We start from the raw sequence: 12265 nt of genomic DNA, 5'->3' as shown, positions 1-12265 counted from the left end.
TTACTCGGTTCGGGGGTCCTGTTTGTATCCAGCAAGATCGTCCTCTGGATCAGAATATTCCTGTTTGTCTAGATCTTGAATTATCAGGCCAGCAATGGCGAGTTGATGAACAAGCGATGGAGGAAATGAGGATGGAACACACGCCTGGAATATTAACGATGCTTGGTAAATTCGGGGAGGAGGTTAGTCGCAAGAATCAAAAGATTTTAGATAATCAGGAGGAGGCTGACAGCGTTTCGACCTCGATATCGATTGCGATAAATAACGGATTTGAGAGATGTCTACATATGCTTGGTGATACTGAGGCAAGGTTGCCTCAAGACGGCCTTTGTGACGAGACCGCAAAACTCGGAATTGATAATAAGGCTAACATTCCTATGGATATTGAAGAATCTGGCAAGAAAGGAAGAGCAGCTGGAAAAAGAAATAATAATTATAGTTTAATGTGTGTTAATTCATAGTTTTATTTTTATGTATTAATGTTTATGTATTTGTCGAGGCAGTAGTAGTCTCTGAAGGTTATATTATCAATGTGTTTATACCAATGCATCTCTAATGATATGTGTTAATCAATGCATTTCTGATGGTTATATGTTAATCAATGTTTTTTTATATCAATGCATCTCTGATGATTATATGTTAATCAATGTTTTATAAAATATATATAAAAGAAAAAAAAACCCATAAAGAGTAAAAAAGGAAGATAAAAAAAAACATAAAAGAGTTTTAAAAAAACCAAATATAAAAAAATATATATATGAAATGTTAAAAGATCTGAAAAGAAAATAAAAATTTATGACAGGTTTCATACCAGATCAATCATTATTTAGTTGATAAGCATTTAATGCTACCTATACCATATTTGATAAATAACATGTAATAAACATATTGTTATATTCAACATGTAATGTTACAGTTTCGAAATTTATGTTCATATTAAAGCCGGGGAGAAATGTGATGTAAAGTCCCTTTCTCCCTGCCTTGAGAGCATTGTATGTATTTTATATATTAACTTTTAGTTCTTGTGTCACCTATCTTGGAGCAAGTCTTTGCTCTGCGATTCGGCACGAACCTAAAAGTGTTAACCTTGTAATATTATTAATATCTATTTTGTATGTTTTATATGTCTTTGAATTAATACACTTTATTAGAATATTTAGCTGTTGATTCCTATTATTACTACATGTCATTATCATCATTAACCCTTACAGATCGGACCCCAATTCCCACCTTATCAGCTCCTGTTACAGATAAAGACGTAAAAAAATTTTCTGGTGGTTCATGTGTATTTTTAGAGAAAATTACTGTTTCTAGTCATAGCGGTCAGACCGCTCCTTAGCTGCTAAATTATAAAACAGCTGTAGAGTGGCCAATTTTGCTGGATAACCAAATTTTAGGACGAACTTTTATTTTTCATAACAAAAAATATACTTTATCTGATCATCTTTGAGCCCCCCCCCCCCCCCAATCTGATAAGGTGGGAATTGAGGCCCGATCTGTAAGGGTTAAAGGAAATTATCGACTATGCCCTAAAGGCCTCTAAAAAAGTTTTTTTTTTATTTTAAATATCTAATTTGAGAAATAATTTGTCTATTTTAGGATCAGCTGTTTTTTATTCATTATTCTATGACACTGCAGAACTATTTCAAAAAGATCCTGTTAATTTATAATAAGGAATATCTGCTTCTCTATAAATTGTTCAGCCAAGATTTACAACAAATGGGTTTTCTGTTTTTGGCCTTTTCTTGTTAATTTTCATCCTTTTACCAATAGAAATTGTCCATTCTTTTTGGAGATTTATTTTTATTTCTATTATTTTTTACCTTGCAATAAGAAGAATCCATGCCACCTGGACACCCCAAATTAGTGTGTGGTACCCAGGCTAAACAAAAATAACTAATAGTGTAAAATTCAACACAAGTTGAAAGAGTTCATGAACACTTTAAAAGTTTTTTTCATGACAGCTATGACAGTTAGGTGGCTGAAATTATTCCAGTTCACTCTATTGAACATACAGGGGATTGCAAAAATCGGCCAAAAAGATATCTTTATATATAAAGATGAAATGTTAAAGGTCAAATTATTAATAACAGTTCTGCCTTTATAAAAACTGTTTCAACCTCCTAACTGTCTGAATCTGATTTATGTGTGTTGTATTTAATCTTATCTAGAGAAATTTAACTGTATACACATATTATAAAATAATCTTTAATCCAAGCCTCAGGCTCCTTGTGCCAACAAATGACAAATTATAGCAGCAAGTGTTTCAGTAACCCCCTCCCCTTCTTGTTTTTAAATAGATTGAAAAAAGTACTCATTTTCAATTAAGTGTAAGGATTAAAACACCTGCCTTCTTTAAAATTAATCTTCATAATACTTTGGGGGAGGGGTTTGTAATTACCAGGCACTTTTGGGGGAACCACCATCAAATGTTTCAATTTTATTAACCCTTAACGGTTGTGAGGGGGGGGCAGTTGAACGCCCCCCCCTCTCCGTATTTCTATCTCATTTTCTGTGTGTTAAAGATAAAGAGCCCAAACTGCTTGACTTTTTAAGTTTGAGTATGACACATAACCGAGAGTTTGAATTTTTTGAATATTTCCATCCTGGCGGGCACAGGATGCCAGCAAACCTGGCAGGGTGATCCAGATAGAAAGCAAAAATATTTTTTTGACATAAACAAATCCTTTTATCTTACCAAAATACTAAAATATCTTCTAGTAGTACATGCCTACAGGAAATACAGGTGTTCAAATCAATTTCAGGTTCCAGGTCTCAAGAAATCTTTAAAAGGCTCCTGTGGCGGCAATTTTTGACTGAGAGAATTAGAATTTTAAACTTTTCTTATATGTGGACATAACATATTAAAATTTCATCCGCCGCCGTTTTCCTGCCGACTGCGGCGGCTGGCAGCTACCAAGTACAGCTGCGGCAGCTAAAATTTATGTTTTGATATTTCTCTTATAAAGTTTAAATAAAGATAAACATTTTCTGTAAAAAAATTGTTCTTCTAGCTTCAAAAATAAGAAAATTACAGCTGTTTGAAATTTTTAAGTAAAAAAGGACCTAAAAACAAAGGTTATTAAATAAAAGGGTGAAGGAAGCAAAAATTGACTCTGACTTACTTAAGGTCGGAAATTAACTATCAAACAGGGGACTTGTACAAAAAAAATTTTGCCCTCTAGCTCTATTAGGAACTGAGATAATAGTGGGGGGCGTTGAACCCCCCCCCCCCCCCAACCGATTAAGGTGCAGCAAGGGGCCCGACTGTTAAGGGTTAATGTATCCATGATAATAGGCAAGCACATGGGGATATTAGGCAGTTATTTGCAAGAACATTTTTATGATACCTCATTTTGTTTCACCTGTTACAAAGTAGAACGATGTCCGTCCGTCTGAAGCTTAAGATCTTGGTAACTGCTGAACCAAATGGGCTCTACTCTTCAGGGAATGTACCTATTGGTCCTGTGGTGGTTTTAAGCTATTTTCTTGGGGGGTGGGACACCCCCAACCCCCCCAAAAACAAAAAAAAGCCCCCCCATTTTTTTTTTAATTTCTTTTTTTTTTACAAATTTTACGAATTTTATGAATTTTACGAATTTTACGAAATTTACGAATTTTACGAATTTCGCGAATTTAATCGCAAAATGTTTTCCTGCTGGGTAGGTGCGAAAATTTGTGATCCGTTCTGCTGGGTAAGTAATGGAAGATGTAATTATACCTCTTGGGGCAAAGCCCCTAGAGGCTAGGGGCGAAGCCACTAGTTTACTTATAATTTAACTACTACACCCCTATTAATTTGAAGGGATATGGCAGATAAATATTTTAAAACCATATCCCGGCTTAAAAAAGAAAATAGCCTAAAACCATCCCAGTACATATAAGAAGCTTCACTGTAAAGGAGGACCATATTGGTTCACCGGTTAGCAAGATCCTATGCTACAGATAAAAAAAAGCTTACTACTTCATATAATAGGATAGTGAAATTTGCTTGGTGTTGATCATTCTTAGACTACTATGTCTGTCTGACTACGTGCTAATAGAAATTGGATATGATGTATAATAGATAAGGTTTTTCAATAAAAGATTCTAAAAATATATGCCATAATTAATTACAATTAATTTGGTGAGCTTTGCTTTTATGATTGTTTACATTCACTATTAAGCTTAAAAGTGTAATATAATCTAAATTGAATACAAATTGTTACCTGTTCCTTCCCGACACAAATTATCATCTAATAATATTTATAATTAGGTATGCAATATTAAAATTTATTCTTTTAAATCATTGAATGTCACAACTCATTTCTTATATAAGTTAAAATACTAAAGCTTCTCTATAAACGTCTATATAAAATAGCTAAAATAAAACTAAAAGAATGACTTATCCATACATTCATAAAATTGCTGATTAAATAACAATCTTTGGTCAAGCATTACCATAAACAATTTAGATACATTGATTTCATATTTATGTATCTTGCATATTATTGGAAATTGTGAGAATTATATTATAATGTTTGTTACTATTTTAATATTTACTTTACTCCTATTAGAGACAGAAAGAAAAATTGATGCTCCACTTACACACACAACCACACACGCACTAACACACACACACGCACTTTGGCACTAAAGTTTGTTGAATGCATAAATTCACATACATGCAGACACATACTCTTAAGCAGGGCATAGAGTACTTATTTATTTGTTACATAAACTTATATCATTTAATGTTCTTTGTTTTTTTTTCTTCATATTGTTGCTGTGCTACTAATTTATAAAGATAATTAATATTATATAATTTATGTTACTAAATCAATGATTTGATTGTTGAATCTAGTAGGGATTTGATGTGTTAAGATTTGTACAAAGTGGAATAGATTAGATTTAAAAATAATAACTTACATATATCGACTTTACCAGCATAACATCTCCAATAACCATGACAATTACCTAAATATGAATAGCATGTTCTTAGCATAGGAACATAGATTTTTCTCATTATTTTGCATTATTCTATTATTTAAAATAATAATAAGGTTTTTTCTCAGGCTACATTGAAAATGGATTAATATCCAGTGGATTAGAACCAGTTTTAATCTTATATTTGTACATTTTATATCTGCGGAAAGCTATTTATAATACAATGCGAGAAACAACTATGTATGCACTACACTTTTTTCTACACTTGGATACAGAGAGCACCCTAGATACTTGGTGCGCAGCCAATAGTTTGATATAAAAGAGACATGTCTGTATTATTGGTTATTTTACTAGCAATAAATGAACTTTAAATTTTAATGTTTTATTAATCTATTGTTTTGTTTAGGTTTTAGCAGGAAATTTAATTTGAAAAAAATGTATTGATATTTTAGAAGGCTTTGTATTGGCAAATTAACAGATGGATATTCAGACAAATAAAAGCATTTATAACAAATTTTAACTTATTACAAACCATAGGCCAATGTATTTTACTTTATGATATACTAGTAAATTTGCCCTAGAAACTGCATCTATAGGGGAAGGTGTGGGATAGGATTGTGTTTAAGTTAAAGAGTTAAGACTCTAAAGGGCTAGGTGTCACTTGGGTACTAGACCTCTCTCCACGCACCTTGGAACATACATACAATACAATTGGGCCCCTTGCCGCACCTTAATCGGTCGGGGGTCCCCCTATTATCTCAGTTCCTTTTAGTCCCCTGTTTGATAATGAATTTCCGACCTTTTATAAGTCTAAGTCAATTTTCGCTTCCTTCACCCTTATTTAACAACCGTTGTTTTTAGGTCTTTTTTTACCTAAAAATTTCAAACGGCTGTAATTTTCTTATTTTTAAAGCTAGAAGAACAATTTTTTTCCAGAAAATGTTTATCTTTATGTAAATTTTACATTAGAAATATCAACATATTTAATTTCAGTGACCGCAGCTGTACTTGGCAGCTGTCAGCCGCCACAGTTGGTTGTTCGGCAGGAAAACGGTGGCGGATCTTTCTGAAATTTTAATACGTTTTGTAGACATCTCTAAGTCAAAAATTGCGGCCACAGGAGCCTTTTAAAGATTTCTGGAGACCTGGAGGATCAAGACCTGCAGGATCATACCTGGAACCTGAAAGTGACTTGAACGTCTGTATTTTATTTAAGGATGTACTACTAGAGGATATTTTAGTATTTCGGTATGATAAAATGCTTTGTTTTAGTCAAAAAAATATTTTTACCTGGTTGACCTTGCCAGGTTTGCTGGCATCCTGTGCCCGCCAGGATGGAGATATTCAAAAAATTCCAACTCTCAGTTATGTGTGATACCCATACTTAAAAAGTCACGCAGTTTGGGCTCTTTATCTTTCACACACAGAAAATGAGATAGAAAAAACCGGATGGGGGGGCGTTCAAGGCCCCCCCCCCCCCCGACCGTTAAGGGTTAAGCATTGTGTTTCAGTTACTCTTACTCTTCTTTTAAAACATGGAGAATTTTTTGATTGGGTTTGACCCCCTTAAAAGTTCAGACTACATACTTCTTCTTTGTATTATAGACAGATGTGCCCCCAGACTCAACAATATGCAAGAAAATTGCATAAATTAACCCTAAGATATACATACATGAGTTAAAAGCATAGATCATTAACAGATATTTATGCTATTCTTTGCTGGAAACAAATACAGAAAACATAAAATAAAAGCTTTCCTCACATCCGTCAGGAAATATACATTTACACATCAAAAAATTCTATACAGCACAAGCAAAATAATGAACATGTTAGGGTGATCTTTTGCTTTAGAGTAGCTTATCATCTAAAAAAGACAAATAATGTTTACTTTGTTTTTTTTATAAAAGTTGCTTTGCCCTTAGCCACTATAAAAATGTGTTGGAGGGAAAAACTGTAACTTATAACTATACCAAGACATTTATAAAGCTTTCCTTTAGAGCAATTCCAGAGATCTTTAGCTCTATACTAACTGTATACTACTACTTAATATTATAAGATGCTGCCTAACAACAAGGAAAAAAAACAGAAAGTTAAAGATTAAACTGATGAAACTAAATAAACTCACATGGAAGGGGAAACCAATCAGAATATCCATCTTGAAATGTTGTGCAGTTTCCATTGGTGGGTAATTCACAATTTCCATCTAAACACATGAATATATAATTTGACTGTATCTAAGGATACTTCCTGAATCAAGAATAATTCAAAACATAGAATATATATGTATAATGATATCGCAATTCACTTTATAAATAAACAATGATGATAATATAACTAAAAGCAAAGCACAAAAATCAAATTTGTACCTAATGGTCATAGAAATCATATGCAAAATTTGATTATAATGTTGTCAAAAAAATTAAAAAATCAACATGTTTTAAAAAGATGTACCGACTTTCTGGTAATGATTATAGAGTTACTACACTTTCTGAATTGTAACTGTCATAAGAATCATCTTGCAAAGTTTTAATGAATAGGATAATTCTAACATGTTTATTTCAATAATTATAGCATACAAAAATGTAGTCAAAATAATTCTAACATGTTTATTTTAATAATCATATTTAAAAAAAATGTTGTCAAAAAAGGTTAAAATCAGCATGATTCACCAACTTTCTGGTAAAATGACTTTTTTTGGTGAATACTTAGATATCAATGAACATCTGAGAAAAAAAAGTGTTATGACCGTTTGACCGCTTGACCGCTCCCTGACCGATTTTATGGCCGATTTTTTGTCCATCTCTTACTATTGACATATATCATGAATATCATGGTTTCTATAACAGCTAGAGACCTAGATATTTTTTTGGTAAATCCTTGAGCAAAACTTCCGTGAACAGTAGAGTCATGACTGGTTGACCACTCCTTGACCGATTTTTGACCAATTTTCTATTTCCTACCTGTAATTTTGCTGTTTGTGAGCTGCCAGCTGCCGAATTTTAAAACAGCTCTAGACCAGCCAAATTTTTTATCTGGTCTTTTATTGTGATAAGAAACAGATAAAAATATTTATTGGCGCCGCCAACCGCCGTTTTACTGCTGTTATTTGCCGTTTTTCGGCGATGGTAGGAAAAAGTAATTTTTTTGTTATGAAAAATAAAAGTTCGTCTTAAAATTTGGTTATCCTAGCTTTAAAATTGACCGCTCTACAGCTGTTTTAATATTTAGTGGCTGGCCGCTAAAAAGCTGCTAAGGTGCGGTCTGACTGCTATGACTAGAAAAAGTAATTTTCACTAAAAATACACATGAACCACCAGAAAAAAAATTTTATGTCTCTATCTGTAACAGGAGCCCCGATCTATTAAGGTGGAAATTGGGGCCTGATCTGTAAGGGTTAAAAAATCAGATAAATAGGACAATTACAGCTATGACAAAGTTAAAAATTATCAGGTTTTAATTGGACACACATACTTTATAGTAACAATTATAGAGTTACTACACTTTCTTAATCATACATATCTTTTACAGGAATCATCATAAAAAGGATAGAACAATTCTAAAATGCCAAAATCAACAATAAGAGCTGCCCAATATTGACAGACAGATGGGCTGACAAACCCTAATAATAGACAGGCTTTGCTTTAAAAAATGGTAAATCACTGACCAAACATCATTATCATTCAATATATTTTATAATGGTATTATGATAAATATGTGCATTATTCAAATACATTTGAATTTGTAAACATTAATTTAAAAACATGGATGACAACATAAATGAAATGAGGATCTGAAACAATAAGCAATTAAACATTAACCCTTACAGATCGGGCCCCAATTCCCACCTTAATAGATCGGGGGGGGGGGGGTCATATTGACCCCCCCCCTCTATCTCGGCTTCTGTTACAGATAAAGACGTAAAATTTTTTTCCTGTGGTTCATGTGTATTTTTAGAGAAAATTACTTTTTCTAGTCATAGCGGCCAGGCCGCTCCTTAGCCGCTTTTTAGCGGCCAGCCGCTAAATTTTAAAACAGCTGCAGAGCGGCCAATTTTGCAGCTAGGATGATCAAATTTTAGGACGAACTTTTATTTTTCATAACAAAAAAAATACTTTTTCTGATCATCGCCGAAAAACGGCAAATAACGGAAACCGCCATTTTCGGCGGTTACGGCGGTAAAACGGCGGTAAAACGGCGGTTGGCGGCGCCAATTAATATTTTTATCTGTTTATTGTTGCTCAAGAATTTACCAAAAAATTTATAGGTCTCTAGCTGTAATAGAAGCCACGATATTCATGATATATGTCTGAAGTAAAAGCCGGACAAACATCGGTCATAAAGTCGGTCAGGGTGCGGTCAAACGGTCATAACACCACTTTTCTCATAAGGTCATTGATATCCCAGTATTCACCAAAAAAATTTTAGGTTTCTACCTTATACACAAAAGTCATAATGTAGAAATTAAGATTTATTTAGAATTTTTTTAAATTTTGGTGCTACCCAACCGACTTTGACCGGACACCACGACCGACACAGACCAGATATCCTAATAAAATCAACTCTTGCCGACGCATAATTACTAAACTTAAAAAGTCATGAAGTCACAGCTCTCCATCTTACCTACAAAAAAAATGACATTGAAAAAACTAGAGGGGGGGGGTCAATATGACCCCCCCCCCCCCCCCCCGATCTGTAAGGGTTAACACTTGTAGAGTGTAATAATTAAAAAAGCAGAAAATGTATAAATCTAAACAATATATCAAGTAAATTAGTTGCAAAACTGTGTAAATTTTTAAGGACATACTTACATTTTTAGGACTTGATTAAAGAGATGCTTTGCTTATAATATTGTAATCATATGAATAGGATAATGTATAACATAAAAAACTATTTCTAAAACTGTTAAAAAGCATAATATTTTAAATGGAATCTAGTAGTGATTATAGAGTTGCTAAGATTCCATACTTGTACAAAACTTTTATATCATGCAAAGTTTAAAATTGATAAGTCAAGGAAAATCAATAAAAAGAGCTGGACAGATGGATGTACAGACCAACTGACCCTAATTATAGAAAAACTTTCCTTGAAAAACATTTTAACAATGGCCTATTGAAATTGAAAAAAAACTTAATTTGTCCTTTGATTTTTCAACTCAAGTCATTTTGCGTTACAAAGGTAACAATTAGGATAAAATCCAAATTAATTTTAGATCTTTTTATTGTACTTTAAAATTGCAGCCTAATTTTCTAGTGATTTTTTTAGTGTAATCTATTGTAATCTATTATGTACTGCCTAACAAACTTTTGTGGAAGGAGGTAAAAATTTTAAACAAGAAAAACAGAATATAAGTAAAATTATGCATGTCAAAATGAAACAATTATATTGTTTTGAATTTATAAGCCTTATTTACTTATTCACCGAATAATTATATTATTATTTGGTTCATGCTGTGTCATATATATACCCAATGCAGGTTAACAATTCGGTGAAAATTTGTATAAATTCTTTTCAATGAATTAGTTCAAAGTACAAACTAACATTTTATACACTACCCACTTAGAATTTTATCGTACTTGATGCAAATTTATGCAAAATTATTAATTAGAAGATTAATTATCATGGATATTAAGGGATAAGACAATGAATGATAAATTAATATACACCCCTAATTATAATCTAATACAGTACCCCTTTTGTAGATTAAAATGAGAAATAGAAAAGTTTCAAAAATGCTACCTGATAATATCCAATCAAGATTTATTAAAGGCTCTAAAGTTAAAGACATCTAGTAAGAAAATATGTTTATTTTAATTTAGAGTCCAATGTCCCTTTCTTTCCTGGTAAAAGTAAATATTTTACCTGTTTTACAGATATCCCAGGGAATGTCAGCTACATTCACACAACTTCCATAAAGGTGCACATCTAATGAACAAAAATAACATATTTAATATTTCAATGTAAATAATAACTAGGACATTTAAAGGGTTAAAAATGATTTTATATTTATTATTGTCTTATGTTAGTATTTTTCAATGTACTGAAATATAAATAAACTTGAAAATTAATTCAGACAAAAAATTACAGTATTTATCACTATTATTTTTCTTTCAAAATATAGATAAGCAGACATGCTCTAATTGTATAGTAACCTGTGACAAATGTGTAGGGAGACTATGACATGTGTATTAGTGAAAGATAGGGGTTACATTCGAATAAGATTTTTTGTAAAGCTTAGCTTTCCTTTATTTATTTAAGTATGTCTGTTCTCAGGTCTATAATAGTATAGTTCTTATTCTTTAATTATTAATATTTAAAATTTAAGCTAATAGGATAAATATAAATAATGTAAATATTTTGTCAAAACAATAAAAAAATTCATTATATTTAAATCATGTTCATTAGGGTGGGTCGATTTTGGAATTTCACATTAGTTCACATTGGCAAGGGTTACTGGGCCAATATAAAACCCTGTGACACTTGAAAGAGGTTTTTTAATCCAAAAACAATGGGCGCGCGGGGGGTATAAAATGTGCCCGCCCCCTTATAAAACCAAAAATTTAAATTTCTTCAAACACAGGCATGTTGCATATCAAAATGACCGTATTGAAATGCTGATTACAGATCTGAAAACCGTTTTGAAAAATATTGATTCAGTCTGAAATGATTTTCAAATAACCTACCAAAATGAACAATTTTGACAAAATCAGCTATTTTAGGTACTTAACCCATTAGTGACGAAACGGGTATTAAAACCCGGTTCCACCCGGTTCCAGAAAATGTAAAAAAAAAACGGTTTCCAGCTTCATAATTGCATGATTCTCAGTATGAATCCCCCCTCTACTACCCTGGCTTTAATTTCCCCCTGGAGCAGGCAGTTTGGCTTACTTCCGTTTGCCGGTATAGCTCAACAAAATTTGAAAACCACAAAAATTTTGGTGAATTCAAAATACCCCTTCTAACTTTTTTGTTTTTATAGTAAAGTTGCTGATTTTTTTTTGTGAAATCTAATGTTTATTGACAAGTACATCTATTTGTGAATTCGTTTTATTCAAATTATTATTTTTTATATGATTTTTTTATCGTTTTTTTACGCCCTATTATGACCCAGTTCGGCATGGCCATAAATGCCTGACAGATTTAAAACCCTGCTCGGTTTTGGTTTTATTACCCGGTTTTAACTTTTCAACCATTAAATATTTTTTTATGATTATTTATTCTTGAGCCACCCTAATCAGTATACCTTAGTAATCTCTATTTGTGTCCTCCAATATTTTTATGCTCGTTTTCTGATATGTAACACCCAAATTTTATATGTTCTTTTTTTGTAGTGTGTGTGTTT

At 32.3% G+C, this 12265-nt stretch overlaps 1 long non-coding RNA gene across 1 annotated transcript; it reads right to left on the bottom strand.

Moving 5' to 3' along the window:
* Nucleotides 1-4912: 4912 nt before the first annotated feature.
* On the bottom strand, nucleotides 4913-10848 carry LOC145325728 (uncharacterized). The gene is made up of 3 exons (XR_013881555.1): nucleotides 10786-10848; nucleotides 7052-7129; nucleotides 4913-4956 (listed from the first exon to the last, which is right to left on the bottom strand). It is a non-coding gene; the product is annotated as an uncharacterized LOC145325728 (long non-coding RNA).
* Nucleotides 10849-12265: the final 1417 nt, after the last annotated feature.

This window comes from Acartia tonsa, chromosome 8 (genome assembly GCF_053477335.1).
Source record: "Acartia tonsa isolate MP-2025a chromosome 8, ASM5347733v1, whole genome shotgun sequence".
Classification (NCBI taxonomy): domain Eukaryota; kingdom Metazoa; phylum Arthropoda; class Copepoda; order Calanoida; family Acartiidae; genus Acartia; species Acartia tonsa.
The sequence above is the reverse complement of the archived record's forward strand: the minus strand, read 5'-3'. Positions and strand labels throughout refer to the sequence as shown.